The sequence below is a fragment of the Arachis hypogaea genome, chromosome 5 (assembly GCF_003086295.3).
Source record: "Arachis hypogaea cultivar Tifrunner chromosome 5, arahy.Tifrunner.gnm2.J5K5, whole genome shotgun sequence".
Lineage (NCBI taxonomy): Eukaryota > Viridiplantae > Streptophyta > Magnoliopsida > Fabales > Fabaceae > Arachis > Arachis hypogaea.
The window spans coordinates 59,685,264-59,704,578 of record NC_092040.1 but is presented as its reverse complement, the minus strand read 5'-3'; positions in this window follow the sequence as shown (position 1 = coordinate 59,704,578).

Below are 19,315 nucleotides of genomic sequence, written 5' to 3'. Positions count from 1 at the left end.
GCTCAATCATCTGTTCTTGAGGATTAGTGTCAGTGACTATTGTCATGACTTCCTCTTTTGGAGAGAACTCATTGCTAGAGTACAAATATTGATTTCTAGCAACAGTGTCTATAAGCTCTTGAGCTTCTTCAATTGTCTTTCTCATGTGGATAGATCCACCAGCTGAGTGGTCTAAAGACATCTGAGCTTTTTCTGTAAGCCCATAGTAGAAGATGTCTAACTGTACCCACTCTGAAAACATTTCAGAGGGGCATTTTCTTAGCATACCTCTATACCTCTCCCAGGCATTATAAAGGGATTCATTATCCTCTTGTTTAAAGCCTTGGATGTCCAGCCTTAGCTGTGTCATCCTCTTTGGATGGTAAAAGTGATTCAGGAATTTGTCTGATAACTGTTTCCATGTCTTTATGCTTGTTGTAGGTTGGTTATTCAACCACCTTTTAGCTTGATCTTTTACAGCAAATGGAAACAGTAATAGTCTGTAGACATCCTGATCTACCTCTTTATCATGTACTGTGTCAGCAATTTGTAAGAATTGTGCTAGAAACTCAGTAGGCTCTTCCTGTGGAAGACCGGAATAGTGGCAATTTTGCTGCACTATGATAATGAGTTGAGGATTTAGCTCAAAGTTGCTTGCTTTGATGGGAGGTGTACATATGCTACTCCCATATGCAGCTGTAATGGGGTTAGCATATGACCCCAGAGTCCTTCTGGACTGATCAATTCCATTTAGGTCCATAATGGATAAAATAATTTTTTTTTTGAATTAGACGAAAAAAATAAAATAAAGTAAAAAAAAGAAGATAAAAAAATTCGAAAATTAAAATGAAAATAAGATCAAAGCAAATTGAGAACTGAATCAATTAGTCAATTGAAAAGATTTTGAAAATAGCAATTAAAAAGATATGATTGAAAAATTTTTATGAAAAAGATTTGATTTTTGAAAAGAGGAAAGAGAAAAACAACAAAAAGACACCAAACTTAAAATTTTTAGAAAATCAAACACTAATTTTCGAAAATTTTTAAGGGAAAAAACACAAAGAGGACACCAAACTTAGAATTTTTATGAATCAAAAAGGGACTAAGAACATGCAAATTCGAAAATTAAAAGAAAAAAAACAAAAGCATGCAATTGACACCAAACTTAAAATATGAACTAGACTCAACTAAAAGACTCTAAACCAACAAAAATAAAACAGTCCTAATCTAAGCAACAAGATAAGCCGTCAGTTGTCCAAACTCGAACAATCCCCGGCAACGGCGCCAAAAACTTGGTGCACGAAATTGCAATCACACTTTTGCAACTCCGCACAACTAACCAGCAAGTGCACTGGGTCGTCCAAGTAATACCTTGCGTGAGCAAGGGTCGATCCCACGGAGATTGTCGGCTTGAAGCAAGCTATGGTTATCTTGTAAATCTTAGTCAGGATATCAGAAATTATCAGGATTGTTTGTGAAAAGCAAAAGAACATGAAATGGTTACTTGTTTTGCAGTAATGGAGAATAGGTTGAGGTTTTGGAGATGCTCTGTCCTCTGAATCTCTGCTTTCCTATTGTCTTCTTCATCAAACACGCAAGGTTTCTTCCATGGCAAGCTGTATGTAGGGTTTCACCGTTGTCAATGGCTACCTTCCATCCTCTCAGTGAAAATGTTCCTATGCTCTGTCACAGCATGGCTAATCATCTGTCGGTTCTCGGTCAGGCCGGAATAGAATCCAATGATTCTTTTGCGTCTGTCACTAACGCCCCGCCTGCTAGGGGTTTGAAGCACGTCACAGTCATCCAATCATTGAATCCTACTCAGAATACCACAGACAAGGTTTAGACCTTCCGGATTCTCTTGAATGCCACCATCAATTCTAGCTTATACCACGAAGATTCCGGTTAAAGAATCCAAGAGATAACTACTTAATCTAAGGTAGAACGGAGGTGGTTGTCAGGCACACGTTCATAGTTGAGAATGATGATGATTGTCACGGATCATCACATTCATCCGGGTTAAGAACAAGTATTATCTTAGAATGGAAGCAAGCATGATTGAATAAGAAACAGTAGTAATTGCATTAATCCATCAAGACACAGCAGAGCTCCTCACCCCCAACCATGGGGTTTAGAGACTCATGCCGTGGAAAGTACACAAAGAAACGTGTAAAGTGTCATGAGGTACTGATACAATGTCAAAAGATCCTATTAATAGTAAACTAGTAGCCTAGGGTATACAGAAATGAGTAAATGATTTAAAAATCCACTTCCGGGCCCACTTGGTGTGTGCTTGGGTTGAGCAATGAAGCATTTTCGTGTAGAGACCTTTTCTGGAGTTAAACGCCAGTTTTCATGCCAGTTTGGGCGTTTAACTCCAAGTTTTATGCCAGTTCCAGCGTTAAACGCTGGAATTTCTGAGGCTGATTTGCCACGCCGGTTTGGGCCATCAAATCTTGGGCAAAGTATGGACTATCACATATTGCTGGAAAGCCCAGGATGTCTACTTTCCAACGCCGTTGAGAGCGCGCCAATTGGGCTTCTGTAGCTCCAGAAAATAAACTTCGAGTGCAGGGAGGTCAGAATCCAACAGCATCTGCAGTCCTTTTCAGTCTCTGAATCAGATTTTTGCTTAGGTCCCTCAATTTCAGCCAGAAAATACCTGAAATCACAGAAAAACACACAAACTCATAGTAAAGTCCAGAAAAGTGAATTTTAACTAAAAACTACTAAAAATATACTAAAACCTAACTAGATTATACTAAAAACATACTAAAAACAATGCCAAAAAGCGTATAAATTATCCGCTCATCAAGTGCCCAGTCCAATCATACTACTACTGAGAAAGAGCTTCTTGCTATTGTTTTTGCTCTGGATAAATTCCGAGCTTATTTACTTGGTACTAGAGTAGTAGTGTATTCGAACCATGCAGCTTTCAAGTATCTATTGGCTAAAAAGGAGTCCAAACCAAGGCTCATACGTTGGATACTGCTATTACATGAATTTGATTTAGAAATAAAGGATAGGAGTGGTAACCAGAATCTAGTGGCAGACCACTTGAGTCGCCTTGAGCACATTAAGGATGATTCTACTCCTATAGATGATAATTTTCCATTTGATAACCTGCAAGCAGTATCTGAGATAGTCCCTTGGTACGCACCTGTAGCTAATTATCTAGTTAGCCGCACATTTCCTCCACACTTTTCTAAGCATCAAAGAGACAAGCTGAAAAGCGAGTCTAAATATTATATATGGGATGACCCATATTTATGGAGATGTGGCGCTGATCAGGTAATTAGACGTTGTGTGCCTCAATCAGAATTCCAGTCTATTTTAGGGGCCTATCACTCATCTGAGAGTGGAGGACATTTTGGCCCTCAAAGAACAGCTAGAAAGATCTTAGACTGTGGATTCTGGTGGCCTACTCTTTTTAGAGACGCTGCTGGGTTTTGTAACTCTAGTCTCCCATGCCAAAAATTTGGTAATATATCCAGGAGGGATGAGATGCCTCAACAAATTATGCTTTTCTATGAAATTTTTGATGTTTGGGGCATTGACTTCATGGGTCCATTTCCAAATTCTAATGGTTATTTTTATATATTGTTAGCTGTGGATTACGTTTCCAAATGGGTGGAAGCAATTCCTACCCGCACTGATGATGCTAACACTGTTGTTTCCTTTGTGAGAAACCATATTATTTGCCGCTTTGGATCACCACGAGCAATCGTGAGCGATCAAGGCACCCATTTTTGTAATAGGAGACTAACAGGATTAATGAAGAAGCATGGGATAATTCATAAGGTTGCAACAGCATACCATCCTCAGACCAATGGGCAAGCTGAGGTGTCAAACAGAGAGATAAAGCGTATCTTGCAGAAGATAGTCAAAACTCATAGAAAAGACTGGAGAACCAGGCTACAAGATGCACTATGGGCATATAGGACCGCATATAAAACACATTGGGATGAGTGCTTTCCGCTTAGTTTATGGAAAAGCTTGTCATCTCCCAGTTGAAGTCGAGCACAGAGCCTTTTGGGCAGTCAAGGAGTGCAACATGGGAATTGAGAAAGCCATAGCTGAAAGGAAGTTGCAACTGCAAGAACTGGAGAGCCTTCGCCTAGAAGCTTATGAGAACTCAAGAATATACAAGGAGAAGATGAAGGCTGTACATGATCAGCACATTAAGAGAAAAGAGTTCCAACCTAGGGATTTAGTCCACCTTTACAAATCTCGACTGAGGCTCATGCCAGGCAAGTTGAGATCAAGATGGGAAGGTCCATACAGAGTAGAGAAGGCCGAACCATACGGAGTTTATCACCTAAGCCATCCTTCAAGTTCTGAACTTATCAAAGTTAATGGACAACGTCTGAAGCTGTACCATGGTGAGAAGATGCAGAAAAACAAGGAGCTTGAGATCTTCCTCATGGAAGATCCCCACTCAGCAGAAGATTGAGCTAGTGGAGCGTCCAACTTACGGACGTTAAAGCAAAGTGCTAGGTGGGAGACAACCCACCATGGTATGATCGTTCTTTTCTTTATTTTTAGTTTTTCCTATTCAATAACTCTTCTCTTTATCAGTACTTTTGTGCATCTGCATTTACATACTTTTATTTCTCTAAAAAAATAAAAAAATGCCACGCGATGCGATCGCATCAGCGACGCGTCCGCATCGAAAGGAGAGGGGAGAAAATAAAAACGAACAGAGAGTCACGTTGGAGCGTGGATGGAGGCGTGCCAGTGGCATAAATCGTCCCACGCGACCGCGTCGCTGACGCGTCTGCGTCACATGGGAATAATGGCCTCCCACGCGACCGCGTGCCCCACACGGCCGCTTGCCCTGATTTTCGATGTAAAAAGGGTACACAACGAATTATTGTGCGAGAGTGGTGCTGGATTGGTGCTGGACGCACAATCCCTATCACGCGACCGTGTTGCCGATGCGTCCGCGTCATTCCTTTCTGAAGCCCACTCATGCGATCGCATGCCCCACGCGATCGCGTCACCCCAAATTTGGCAAATATATAAATTCGAACAGAGAGTTGTGCAGGTGCGAGGCTGCCCTCGCGCCAGAAGCATAACATGGGTCACGCGACCGCGTGACCGACATGACCGCGTCGACTGAATTAAAGCACAATCACGCGAACGCGTTCCCCACGTGGCCACGTCGCTTGCGTCGCACAGCTCAACCTAAATTGCCAAAATATCTTATCTTTCTCTTTTTTAAATCCTAATTTTTCTTTTCCCTCCTTATTTCTTCCTTCTCCCTTCTTCCTTCTATCTCACCTTTCACACTCTCTCTCTCTCTCACCTCCATTAACAAGGTTTTATTTTCTTCTTCCCTCCTTCCTTTTCTATCATTCTTCTTATTTTATATGTTATTTTCTTTTCTTTTCTTTTTCTTTTCATTATCCATATTTTCTTTCTTCTTCTTTCCTTTTTACATGGTGTTAGAAATTTATTTGAGTCATTATTCCTCATTATATGCTTGTGGATTGTTGCAAATTGTTTGGCAATTATATATTATTTTCTTTAAAGGGTTGCTTGCATGTTTACTTTAATACTTTCTATACCTTATTTCCCATGCATGCTATGTGTTTGTGAAAAAGCCCATATGGCATTATGCACTTCTCTATTATACTTTCTACTATTCAATGCTTGCTTTTCATAAACTCCCTTTACTATTGTATTAATTGAATTTAATTGTCAATACAACATGGTGATTTATTACAAGTAATGCTTGGTCTATGCTACTCACATCCTTTTCCGGCATGCCAATAAACACCTTGCATTCACTTGTCATTATATGCACTAGCTATTTTCCATCGATGATTTTTCACATGTACTCATGAGCACGTGTTAATGTCAGTTACATCTTAATGTGCATCCATCACCACCTTTTCCGTTCCCTTCCTTGCTATATCTATTTGAATTTAAATTACTTTCTCTTCCCTTTTTCAGGATGGCCACCAAGAAAGGTAAGGAGAAAGCTACTCCAAAACCCCAGCAAGAAGAGGAACTAAAAGAGCATTAGTGGCAAAACCTTCTTCAACTGCAGTCAAGCCCTCAATAAAAAGAGTTAAGAGGATCATAAAGGTTGATAATCGAAAGGTTGGATAAGCTAGAACAGAAAGTGAAGTTAAGAGAGCGTCGTAACAACCGCCGATTCAAACACCTCAGGGAGCTACTTAGAGGAGATTACAGAGACTCAAACACCCCGGAATCCACTTCTTTTACCAGCACAGGGAGCCATGATGGTCCCGACTGTGGAGAAACTGCTACCAGCCCACCCCTGTTCCTGACAGATGGCACCGGGGACGATGCAAAGCCTTAAGTGTGGGGAGGTCGGTCAGTACCTGACTTCCGGAAGTAATTTCTCTTCCCTAGCACCAATAAATTAGGATATTTTAGTTAGATTTTCTCTCTTTTATAGAATAGGATAAATTGCATGTAATAGGTTAGTTGCATGCATGTTCTACTTGATTGAAAAGACAATAAGTTTCTTCTAAGACTCTATCCTTGGAACAAAATTTCACTAATTTTAATTAAAATTTTTTTTATGATAAATCTTCTTGAAGTTGTATTTGGAACATGATTTTTGAGCTAAAGAACACACAACCTGTGAAGATTAGAGCCTTTATGCATGGTTACATTATTTAACCATAATTATTTTATTCTTGTGTGTTTACTTCTCTATGATTGTAATCTATATTTTGTTTCATCCTATATGTCCAATATTTATTATGTTTGTATGCTTGCATATGATTGAGGCCATTATTTGTTTAAACTCACTTATCCAAATTAAGCTTACCCTTTTCAATTACCTTTGTTAACCACTTTGAGCCTTTAAATCCCATTTGTTCTATATTTTACCACATTACTAGCCTTAAGCGGAAAAACAATTGTATATCCCAAATTGAATCTTTGGTTAGCTTAAGATAGAATTGGGAGAGCATCATTTGAAGCTCTACAGCTCGAGTTACACTTCTTGGACGGTGAAGAGGTCAGCTGGCCTTACTACAGGTTGATACCATGTTCATCTTTGCAATTTCGAGGCAGGTTTTCTCCCTCAAATTCAGTGTTCACCATGTAGTGCCATATATGCTTGGAAAGCTCTGGAATCCTACTTTCCAATGCCCATGAAATCACCTCATTTAGAGCTTTGTGGCTCAAGTTATTTTTGTTTGAATAAGGCATGGTCAGGCTGCCAGGTAAGACTTTTGCCCACGTTAGTGTAACTAACGTGGCCATTAACCTGGGTCTTCCTTTGCTTCGCTAGCGTTAGTGGCGTTCACCTTTTTCACTAACGCTGGCGTCTCCCTTTCCTTCCACATTAGTTCCCACGTTAATGTAACTAACGTGGAAGCTAACGTGGGTCTTCTTGCCCTTCACTAGCGTTATTGGCACTCACTTTTGCCACTAATGCTGCTCCTTCTTCAAAGTTGATGCCATTAACGTTCTCACTAACGTTTCAACTTTCCTTCCTTCCACGTTAGTGCCCACGTTAGTAGCACTAACGTGGCTCTTCTCTGCTTCTTTTGGCCTGAAATCAAACAAACAAAGTGCATCAAGGTAACATACAAGATGATCTTTATATACTAAGTGTGCTAATAATACTCAAAATCAAAACTTCACTTAGTATGATCTATTTTATCATATTTACCTTGTATATTAGCTAAAATTCACCTATGCTTGAGATTTTGTTTCATGCAGAGATTTTTCATGCTATTACTTATATTTTGGCAAAATTTGTATGAAAACTAAACAGAAATCTACTGAAATGACTACTAAATGTAGGCAATGATGCACGTGCATCACAACACCAAACTTAAATCTTACTTGTCCCCAAGCAAGAAAAGAATTATGCACAAAGGATTCTTTTTATTGGAGTGTGCTGAAGAATTTCTTATGATGCCTTGGTGAGTGAAGTGATTAAGTGATAATGGAGGCCAACTCCAATTATATGCGTATGCAAGGATTCCAATGTTCATTAGTCCTTACATATTAGAAGTCTTAGATCTTAGGAGTGTCATTCGGATGGCATTATGGAGTCCTCTTTATAAATTATCACCTTGAAACAGTATTTATTTGTCTTGGCCTCGACTCTAGGTGTCATGTCTCAAAGCGGCCCTTTAGGATAAGTTTTCAATCAATACTCCCAACCCAGTTGGGTTAAGGTATTAGGTGATGAAGCACCCCTTAGGATTTACTTGCTCAGGCCTCTTTCTTTGACACAAATTCACCACAATCATGTAACTAGGACAATAACTCTTTGAGTTTTTGTATCTTTCTTTTTCACCCTAGTAATTGATGCTCAGAGCCTTGGGCTTTTTCCTTGTTTTTCTTTTTCTTTTGTTTTCTTTTGTTTACTGCTTCTTGGTTCAATAGATTTTTGAGAATTTCCATAACACTTCTCCAAATTTAAATTCCTGTCTATGAGCTCCCATGCAAGTTTTCACAAACATATAACCTCAATACACAATCATACAATCAATCCATTTCTCTTAATCTTTAGCCTGCCTCAAAGTTGATAAAATTCCTCAACACTTTCCTTTCAAAAGAATGATTTCTTTGATGCATTTTTAAGTATAATGGGTGCAAGCAGATTAAAGATGAAGGTGCAATGATAAGCAGTGAACCATGCTTGTTACTAAAAGTAACATAACAGAACAGAGGTAGACCACAGAATTCAAAACAAGAGACATTCATGATTGCCATTAAGTTTACTGGGAGTAAATGAGAAGGAAAGGAACTTTACAACCTTTGTAGCTCATCTTCGCCCTTGTTGTCCCTTCCTGCAGACTTCCTCCCTCCAATCACCATCTTAGAATAAGTGCTTTGCTGGCAGCAACAAGTAGGAGCAGTGGTGTTGAGAATGTGATTCAACCATGAATGTCAAAGAAAAAGAAACAAGATATGAGTAATAAAATAAAATTAAGCAAGCTTGGTTAAAAATGACACTACAGGCCTAAGAAGCAAAGGCATTATGATTGTACAAACAAGTGGTGTTGCTGGATACATTGCATAGAAAAACAAGTGGCACACCAAACTTAGTGTGACACTTTCTCTTGGACTTGATGCAAATATCCAGAAAGATTGAAAACAGATTATTGCAGGGCAACACCAAACTTAGAATGTGATCATATGCCAATTATATTTGAAAAGAAGCTAAGTAAAAGAAACTGTTGTATTAATAACAAAATCACCAAGAGCCAGAGCTGTCACAAATAGGGGCTTCTTGGTGAGGCATTAACACAAACAGTTAGAGAGCATAGAAAATAAAGAAACAAAAGAAAACAAAGACAAAAGAAAAGTGTCTAATCTAGTAAATTAATCAACCGATAGTTTGTTAATCACAATTAATCCCCGGTAACGGTGCCATAAACTTGATGCATGGAAACTTGTCTCTCAATAAATTTCCCTTCGGCAAGTATACCGAATTGTCGTCAAATAAAAACTCACAATAGAGTGAGGTCAAATCCCACAAAGATTGATTTGTCAAGCAACTTTAGTTGGAAGAGTATGCTAGTTGAACTAAACAGAATGTAGTTTGAGAATTGCAGAAAATTAAATGGCGGGAAAGTAAATAGCAGAAAATAGAGTGCAGAATCTTAAATGGGGATTTGGGGGAATGAGCATGAAAATAAATGGCAGAAAGTAAAGAGAATGGGTAAGATCAGAAATGGAGAATTCATTGGGCTCAGGAGATGTTGTATTCTCCGGATCAAATTCATTTTCATCTCTTCCTCAATCAAAGCATCTATTGATCTCCTTGGCAATCTTATGTGATTGGGTTCCAATTCCTTGGCAACCCAATCTCTCTAAGCTTGAACAATTGCCCAATTCCTTGATTTAATTGCTCATGGAAAGAGATGAAGTGTGGTCACTGATTATACCACATGTATTTCCAAATCAAAGTGTTGGGATGATTACATGTCACTATATCCGCCCAGACCCCAATTTGGTCCAACATGAGAAAGCATTTCTAGCATGATCTCCTCATCCCTTTTCCAAGGCTCAAAGGAGATCCAATTATGGAGAGTTTCTTTTCCAAGACAACTAACCAATTGAATTGAGATCGAAAGCTTTCTAGTAAATCAAAAGAAAAGAAATAAAAAGAGAAATGAAAACTATAATTGATCCATCAAATTACAATAGAGCTCCCTAACCCAATGAAAGGGGTTTAGTTGTTCATAGCTCCAGAAATGAAAAATGGCAGAAAAGAATACATGCTTAGCTAAAAGTGCATAAAAGTAAATATAGAGAGGGTAGTTCTCCAAATTGCCGACCTTTTCTATAGTTCAAAACTACTCCTATATATACTACTTCTCTTGATCTTCTAATGAGTTCTTCAAGTCTTCGATGTGGGCCTTAGATCTTAAGTTTAAGCAGTTACAATCTTTAGTGGGCTCAGCTTGCAGAGAAGTATGAATTAGGTATGGGCGTTAGTGAAGTTAACGTTAAGTGACATTGTGGGTTCGAGAACGTTAGTGGCAATCACATTTTTCACTAACGTTCCAACCCCATATAGCCCACGTTAACTCCAATGTTAGTGGCACCAACGTGACCACTAACGTAGCCTTGTAAACCTTCGCAAGCATTATTGGGACTCACCTTTCCCAATAACATTGCCTTATAAACCTTCGCAAGCGTTATTGTGACTCACCTTTCCCAATAACATTGCCTTGAGCCCTTTGTCCCTACGTTAGAGTTCACGTTAGTGTAACTAACGTGGCTCTTAACGTGGTTATGCCTCACCTTCGAGAGTGTTAGTGACACTTACATTTGTCACTAACGCTCCAAGTGCCCCTACTCTCCACATTAGAGCTCACGTTAACTAAGTTAACGTGGCCACTAATGTGGTAGTGAAGGCCATCTCCAACGTTAGTGACAAAGGTGAGTGTCACTAACGTTGGCTCATCAATATTAGCTCCACGTTAACTTTCACGTTAGTGGTCTTAACGTGACCATTAACGTGGGCAATACTAGTTTGATTCAACGATAGTGACAAAGGTGAGTGTCACTAATGTTGGCATTGTTCCTCTCTTCCACGTTAGAGTTCACGTTACCTAAGTTAATGTGACTCTTAACGTGGCTTATTGCCAAATCTTGGAACGTTAGTGGTGTTCACGTTTACCACTAACGTTGGAGCTTTCATTTGTCTCCACGTTAACTACCACATTAACCTAGTTAACGTGGCAATTAATGTGGGCTTATGATGGCTTCGCAGGTGTTATTGGTGATCACTTTTCTCATTAATGTTGCAAGATATTTACCATTCCACGTTAGTGGTCATGTTAACTAGATTAACGTGAGTACTAACGTGGTTCTTCCTTGCTTCTTTTGTCCTGAAATCAAGCAAATAAAGTGCATCAAAGCTCTAGCCAAAATCATGAGATTATGCATCATCAATTTATCATTCAATTCTAGCAAAAATCCTCATGAAATCATGTGAAATTCACAATAGTTGCTTGAATCAAGTTGTAAGTGTATTTTCATCCAAAACTTGCCTTATTCACTAAGAAAATGCATGAAACTAACCTAAAACAGTAAAGAAAAGGTCAGTGAAACTAGCCTAGATGCCCTGGCATCAGAAAGCTTTCGTCAATCCTTCTTGGAAGACCGTTTTTGAAGACTTCGAAGTTCAAGCTGGATGCCTTTTCGGGAACCTATTCTCTTGAGGTAAATGGCAGAACAGTGAGCTTCAATCTGGATGAAGCTATGAAGCATCCCCCAGAAGATCACTCCATCTTCCAATGCGACATCATTTATGAAATTATAGCTATAACTCACCAGGAAAAAATGGAAGAGAGTCATATGGAGCAAGATCCAAGTGTGGGGACACCCTCTGAACATACTGATGATTCGTTACCATTTTCACCAGCCCCAGATGATCCAGAGCCAAGCCATGAGCAGAAAATAGAATTAAAGCCCCTTCCTCCACACCTCAAGTATGCTTACCTTGAGGACAAGCAGAAATTTCTAGTTATCATTGCGAGGGAGCTTACTTCCCAGCAAGAAGAACAACTGCTTAGAGTATTGAGGACGTATAAGAAAGCAGTTGGATGGAGCTTGGCGGATATAGTAGGCATCAACCCTCAAGTTTGTGAACATAGAATATTTTTAGAAGAAGGAGCAAAGCCTGTCCGTCAACCTCAGAAAAGATTGAATCCATCCATCTTAGAAGTTGTCAAGAAGGAAGTAACCAGACTACTTGAAGCAGATATTATTTACCCTATTTCAGATAGCGAATGGGTCAGCCCAGTGCAAGTGGTGCCCAAGAAGTCTGGAGTCACAATAATAAGAAATGAGCAGGGAGAACTTCTGACAACCAGAGTGCAGAACTCATGGAGAGTTTGCATTGACTATAGGCATCTCAACCAAGCCACTCGCAAGGATCATTACCCGTTGCCATTCATTGATCAGATGCTTGATCGCCTGTCAGGTAAATCTCATTACTGCTTTTTAGATGGTTATAAAGGTTATTTTCAAATCCATATAGCTCCTGACGATCAGGAAAAGACTACTTTTACATGTCCTTTTGGGACTTATGCTTATAAGAGAATGCCCTTTGGCTTATGCAATGCACCAGCTACTTTCCAAAGGTGTATGATGAGTCTTTTCTCTAATCTCATTGAGACCTGTATGGAAGTTTTTATGGATGACTTTAGCGTATATGGTTATTCATTTAGCCTTTGCTTAGATAGTTTATCTAGAGTATTGGATAGGTGTGTTAGTTCAAACCTTGTTTTAAATTTTGAAAAGTGTCATTTTATGGTGAAACAAGGAATTGTTCTAGGACATGTTGTTTTTGATACTGGTATCTCTGTAGACCCAGCAAAGGTGGATGTTATTTCTAGTTTACCTTATCCTCCTCTGTGAGGGAAGTCCGTTCGTTCCTTGGCCATGCAAGTTTTTACAGGAGATTCATTAAGGACTTCAGTAAGGTAGCACTACCCTTATCCAGATTACTGCAGAAAGATATTGAGTTCAAGTTCAGTGAGGATTGCAAACAAGCCTTTGATAAGCTAAAGACCGCCCTGACTCAAGCTTTGATTGTGAGGGGACCAGATTGGAGTCAACCATTTGAAATCATGTGTAATGTTTCCAATCATGCAGTAGGAGCAGCACTAGCTCAGCATGAAGGTAACGATCCTTTTGTAATTGCTTATGCATCTAAGACTTTAGATGCTGCTCAATCTAATTACACTACTACTGAAAAAGAGCTTCTAGCTATTGTTTTTGCTCTAGATAAATTCTGAGCCTATTTACTTGGTACTAAGGTAGTAGTGTACTCAGACCATGCAGCTCTAAAATATTTATTAGCTAAAAAGGAGTCTAAACCAAGGCTTATACGTTGGATGCTACTGCTGCAAGAATTTGATTTAGAAATTAAAGATAGGAGTGGTAACCAAAATTTAGTGGCAGACCACTTGAGTCGCCTTGAGCATATTAAAGATGACTTCATTCATATCAATGATACTTTCCCATTTGCTAGCTTACAGGCAGTATCTGAAGTAGTTCCTTGGTATGCACCTGTAGCTAATTATCTAGTTATCCACACTTTTCCTCCCGACTTTACTATGCACATGTAGATTATGTTTCTAAATTGGTAGAAGCAATTCCAACCCGTACTGATGATGCTAACACTGTTGTTTTCTTTGTTAGAAACCATATTATTTGTCGCTTTGGATCACCACGAGCAATCGTGAGCGATCAAGGCACTCACCTTTGTAACAGTAGACTAACAGGATTACTGAAGAGGCATGGGGTAATTCATAAAGTATCAACAGCCTATCACCCCCAGACTAATGGGCAAGCGGAGGTGTCTAACAGAGAGATAAAGCGTATACTGCAAAAGATAGTCAAGCCTCATAGAAAGGACTGGAGCACCAGGCTCCAAGATGCGCTTTGGGCATATCGGACAGCATACAAGACACCAATCGGGATGAATCCTTTCCGCTTAGTTTATGGAAAGGCCTGTCATCTCCCAGTTGAGTTAGAACACAAAGCCTTCTGCGCGGTAAAGGAATGCAACATGGACTATGAGAAAGCCAGAGCTGAACGGAAGTTGCAACTGCAAGAATTAGAGAAACTTCGCCTAAAAGCTTATGAAAACTCCAGGCTGTATAAGGAGAAGGTGAAAGCTGTACATGATAAGAACATCAAGAGAATAGAGTTCCAACCTGGGGACTTAGTCCTCCTTTACAACTCCAGAATGCGGCTCATGCCAGGCAAGCTGAGATCCAGATGGGACGGTCCCTATCGAGTAGAGAGGGCGGAGCCATACAGAGTCTTTCAGTTGAGCCATCCTTCAAGCTCTGAACTTATAAAGGTCAATGGACATCGCTTGAAGTTATTTCATGGCGAAAAGATGGCGAAAAACACAGAGCTAGAGATCTTCCTCTTGGAAGATCCACCCACACCAGAAGACTGAGCTAGTGGAGCGTCCAACTTAAGGACGTTAAAGCAAAGTGCTGGGTGGGAGACAACCGACCATGGTATGATCGTTCCTTCCCCTCTCCTTAATTTACTTTTTCAATAACTCTTCTCAGTACTAGTGCCTATAGTTTGCATCTGCATTTGCATATTGCATAAAAAAAGTTCACACGCGACGCGTCCGCGTCATATGTGCCTGAAGGAAGAAAAGAGATTTTACAGAGAGTCATGCGAAAGCATGGCTGGAGGCGTGCCTTTGGTAGAAATTGATCCACGCGACCACGTCGCTGACGCGTCCGCGTCATGTAGGAATAATGTCTCCCACGCGTCCGCGTCACTCACGCGAACGCGTGGCCCTATAAAATCGACGTAAATAGGTGTATGGTAGTAAGATGAGCTGGAGTTGGGCTGGACTCGTGCTAGAAGCACAAGCCCTACCACGCGAATGCATGATCCACGCGTCCGCGTCGGTTACAAAATACGGCCATTCACGCGATCGTGTCAATCACGCGAATGCGTCACCCTAAAATTTGGCAAAATGAGTTTTCACACAGAGAGTTGTGCGAACACGAGGCTGCCCTCGCGCCACTAGCACAAATCATGTCACGCGTCCGCGTGACCGACGCATCTACGTCAATTCATATAAGCGCTATTCGCGCGAATGTGTGACCTACGTGTCCGTGTCGCTTGCACCGCACAACTTATCCAAATCTGCCAAAGTATCTTATCTTTTTCTTCCCCAAATCCTACTTTTTCTTTTCCCTTCTTATTTCTTCCCCCCTTCTTCCTTCTTCCTTCTTTCTCACTTTCTACTTCCTCTTTCTCACCACCATTATGAAGGTCTTTCTTTTCTTATTCCCTCCTTACTTTTCTATTCTTCTTCTTATTTTTATGTTTTTTTCTTCTTTTTCTTTTTACTTTCATTATCTATATTTTTCTTTTTCTTTTTTCTTTTTAAACCTTTTTTTTATTATTGGTGTTGGAAATTTATTTGGGTCATTATTTCTTATATTTTTCTTATGGATTGTTAAGGAATTGTTTGAAAATTATATATTACTTTTTATAGGGTGTTTGCATGTTCAATTTGATACTTTCAATACCTTATTTACCATGCATGCTATGTGTTTGTGAAAACGCCCATATAGCATTGTGCACTACTTTTAGATTTCTTTTAATCTACTACTCTAAATGCTTGCTTTTCACAAAACCCTTTTTATATTTTATTAATTAAATATAATTGTTATTACAAACGTATTGTTAGTTTGGTAGACTTGGTAATCTAACTTGGACATTGAATGCTTGATCTATGCTACTCATGCCTTTGCCGGCATGCCATTAAACACCTTGCATTTAATTGTCATGACATGCACTTGCTATATTTCCATTGATAACTTTTCACATGTAGTCATGACCATCTGTTAACATCATTCTTCTTTACTGTGCATTGATTACCACCATTTCCGTTCTCTTCCTTGCTTTAACCCTTGAAGTTTTAACATCTTTACTCTTTCCCTTTCAGGATGGCCACCAAGAAAGAAAACGAGAAAGCTACTCCCAAACCACCAGCAATGAGAGGAACAAAAAGAGCATTAGTGGCAGAGCCATTTTCAACTGCAGTTAAGCCCTCAACAAAAAGAATTAAGAGGATTATAAAGGTCGATTAAAAAGAGAAAGCCTTCCCAACAAAGGACACTGCGTGATTTCCCAACCGCTACTGTGAGCAGATGTTCCCTATCCTGGCAGAAAGGAGTTACAACAACGAATACCTTCTTATCCTCCCGACCCATTTTGCTGAATTTGTTGAGCCGCAAATTGAGCGACGATAATGGGGATTCCTACAGAGACAGCCACGGCAGGTTAATCTTTCATGGGTAGTTGAGTTCTACTCTAATTTCCACTTGCCAACCCTGAAGTCTGTCTATGTCCGTCAGAAGCAAGTCCCCATTACAGAAGAGGCCATTCAATGAGCTCTAGATCTTCCCCCTGCCCCAGAAGGACTGGATGCATTCCAAGAAGCTTCACTCAAGCGCCAGACGTACCAATTTGACTAGGACGCTGTTCTCAGAGTTATCGCACAACCTGGCAGCAGATGGATTTATGGATACCATCGTTCCCGACCTAAGGGAATATAGGCTTCCGCACTTACCTTGGAGGCTCGCGTATAGGCATAAATTATGTCCCATTACGTCTTTCCAAGCACTCACGAGTCCTCCTTCACTGCAGACATGGCCGTTCTACTATGGTGCATCCTTACAGACCAGCCCCTGAACCTACCAAGACACATCCGGAATGCCATGGGACACGTACAAATTACGGGTAACTTACCTTTTCCCGCCTTGGTCTCAGATCTTGTCTCAGCAGCCGGAGTCTCCTACAGAGCTGGGGACACCAAAGACATGCTTCCACGGGATGATCAGTACGTCCCTAACGGGAAATATCTCAAGCCACCAATAGCCACTACCAGCCAGTCCGCAGAACCAGCTGTAGACATTCCTCCTTCAACACCATAAGCATCTTCAACAAGTCAACTGCTCCATCAAATACTGGAGAGGTTAGACTGGTAAGACCAGAAAGCAAAGCTACGAGAGTGCCGCAACCAGCGCTGATTCAAATACCTCAAGGAGCTACTCACAGGCAACCACCGACCTGACAAAGACCCAGACACTCCAGACTCCACTTTCTTTACCAGCACAGGGAGCCATGACGGTCCCGACTGTGGAGATACTGCTACCAGCCCACCTTTGTTCCTGACAGATGGCACCGAGGACGGTGCAAAGCCTTAAGTGTGGGGAGGTCGGTCAATACCTGACTTCCGGAGGTAATTTCTCTTCCCTAACATCAATAAAATAGGACATTTAGTCAGGTTTTTCTTTAGGATAGATTGTTTAGAAATAGGATTATTTGCATGCATGTTCTACTTGATTGAAAAGATAATAAGTTTCTTCTAAGATCCAAATTTTTTGTTTTTTTCACTAATTTAAATCAAAACCCTTATGTTAGATTTGTTTGAAGTTGTAATTTGAACATGGTTTTTGAGCTAAAGAACACACAACATGTGAGACTTTGAGCCTAAATACATGGTTACATTATTTAACCATAACTATTTTATCCTTGTGTGTTTACTTCTCTATGATTGTACTTTGAATTTTGTTTTATCCTATATGTCCAATGTTAATGTGTTATATGCATGCATATGATTGAGGCCATTGTTTGTTTAGCTCACTTATCCCAAATAAGCATACCCTTTAAATTACCTTTGTTAGCCACTTTGAGCTGTTTTGTTCCCACTTGTTCTACATTTTACCACATTACTAGCCTTAAGTAGAAAAATAATTAAATATTCCAATTGAATCTTTGGTTCGCTTAAGATAGAAATTGTGTGTTAATTGAGTATGGGAAGATTGTGGGAAGAAAGGTTAATAAAGGAATGTGTCATGATAAAATAATGGGAATTTGGGTACCTACTCATGTGAAACTATAAAAGAAAAAAATTAAAAATCTATGTGCATTGATAAGCTATCTTTATTTTCATGTTTGAAAAATAAAATAAAATATATATATATATATATATATATATATATATATATATATATATATATATATATATATATATATATGGTTGAGCTATTATAGGCTGATTTATTAGTATAGGTTGATTTGTTTCTTGTAAAGGTTGAGGTTCTAGATCTTGTACGGGTACTGTAGGTTGGGGATTGCCATCCATTCTTTGAACGTTATATACATGTATTCTTGATTCTATTTCTAAAAGTTGTCTCATGCTTTCTACATGTAAGTAATGCATCCTTCTAACATAATGAATGCGTTTATTCTTAATAGTTTGTCTAGCGGTTTTTACTGATTTTTTGGTTTTAATTTGTTGTAGAAGCTTTTTGGTTCTGATTATTTTCTTGTCCATCTTTTTTATTTCTACTTTTAATTCCGAAGATTCAGTTATTAGTTCTCTTATTTTTCTATCTATTGCCATTACTCTTGTTTTCATATTTCTTCTAACTAATTTTAAAGATCTAAACCTTTTATAAAACTCTTTCATGGTATAAGAATAATAACTGAGAAAATAAATGAAAGAAAGATAGTAAGCTTACAAAGATGAACTTGTACTTTTATTGCTTGCAGAGTTGATACACTTCTTGAAGATGATTACAAATACTTGGAGAATTTATAAAGTAAGAAGATATAAGAGTAGAGAGATTTCTTGAGTATTCAAGTTTTTGATACCTTTGAATGAGTGAGGCCTTTGGTATTTATAGGCCCCAAATGATGACTATTTGAGTACTGTTTGCCGACAGTACTGTTTGCTTTTACTGTTTGCCGACATTCACCGTTTGCTTTTACTGTTTGCCGACATTTACTGTTTGCTTTTACTTTTTACTTTTACTTTTTCACTTTTTACTTTTTTTTTTTCAAAGATCATTTTTCTTTATGATTGGGCTTTTACATTTATTGCATATACAATACTTTTTACATCTCAAATGGGTCTTGAGAGTCTTGATAATAATGAGCTAGGTTGGACTGCACCTCTTCGTCTTCTCCAAGAGGTACTGTTTGTATTGCTTGTAGGGAGCTCTGGATATCTTCTTCTGAGGTTGCTGCTGCTAGTGCTGCCATAATTTGTCGCTTCTGTGCTAAGAATTGGGTCTCTTTTTTATATGCTATTTGCTCATTGTTGGTGCTTGAGGCTGTTATTGCCGGACGCTTTTGTGATGTTGTTAACCATTGATCAATAGCTCTTTTACTTAGCAGATTTATATCATATTTGTTCCACCACTTAATTTTTATTATTCTTACTAAATATTGTATGCTTGCACATTCCTCATATGCTGCTGAATCATATTCCCAAGTCATAATCCAGCTTATTCCCATAGCTGCTATAAATGAAATG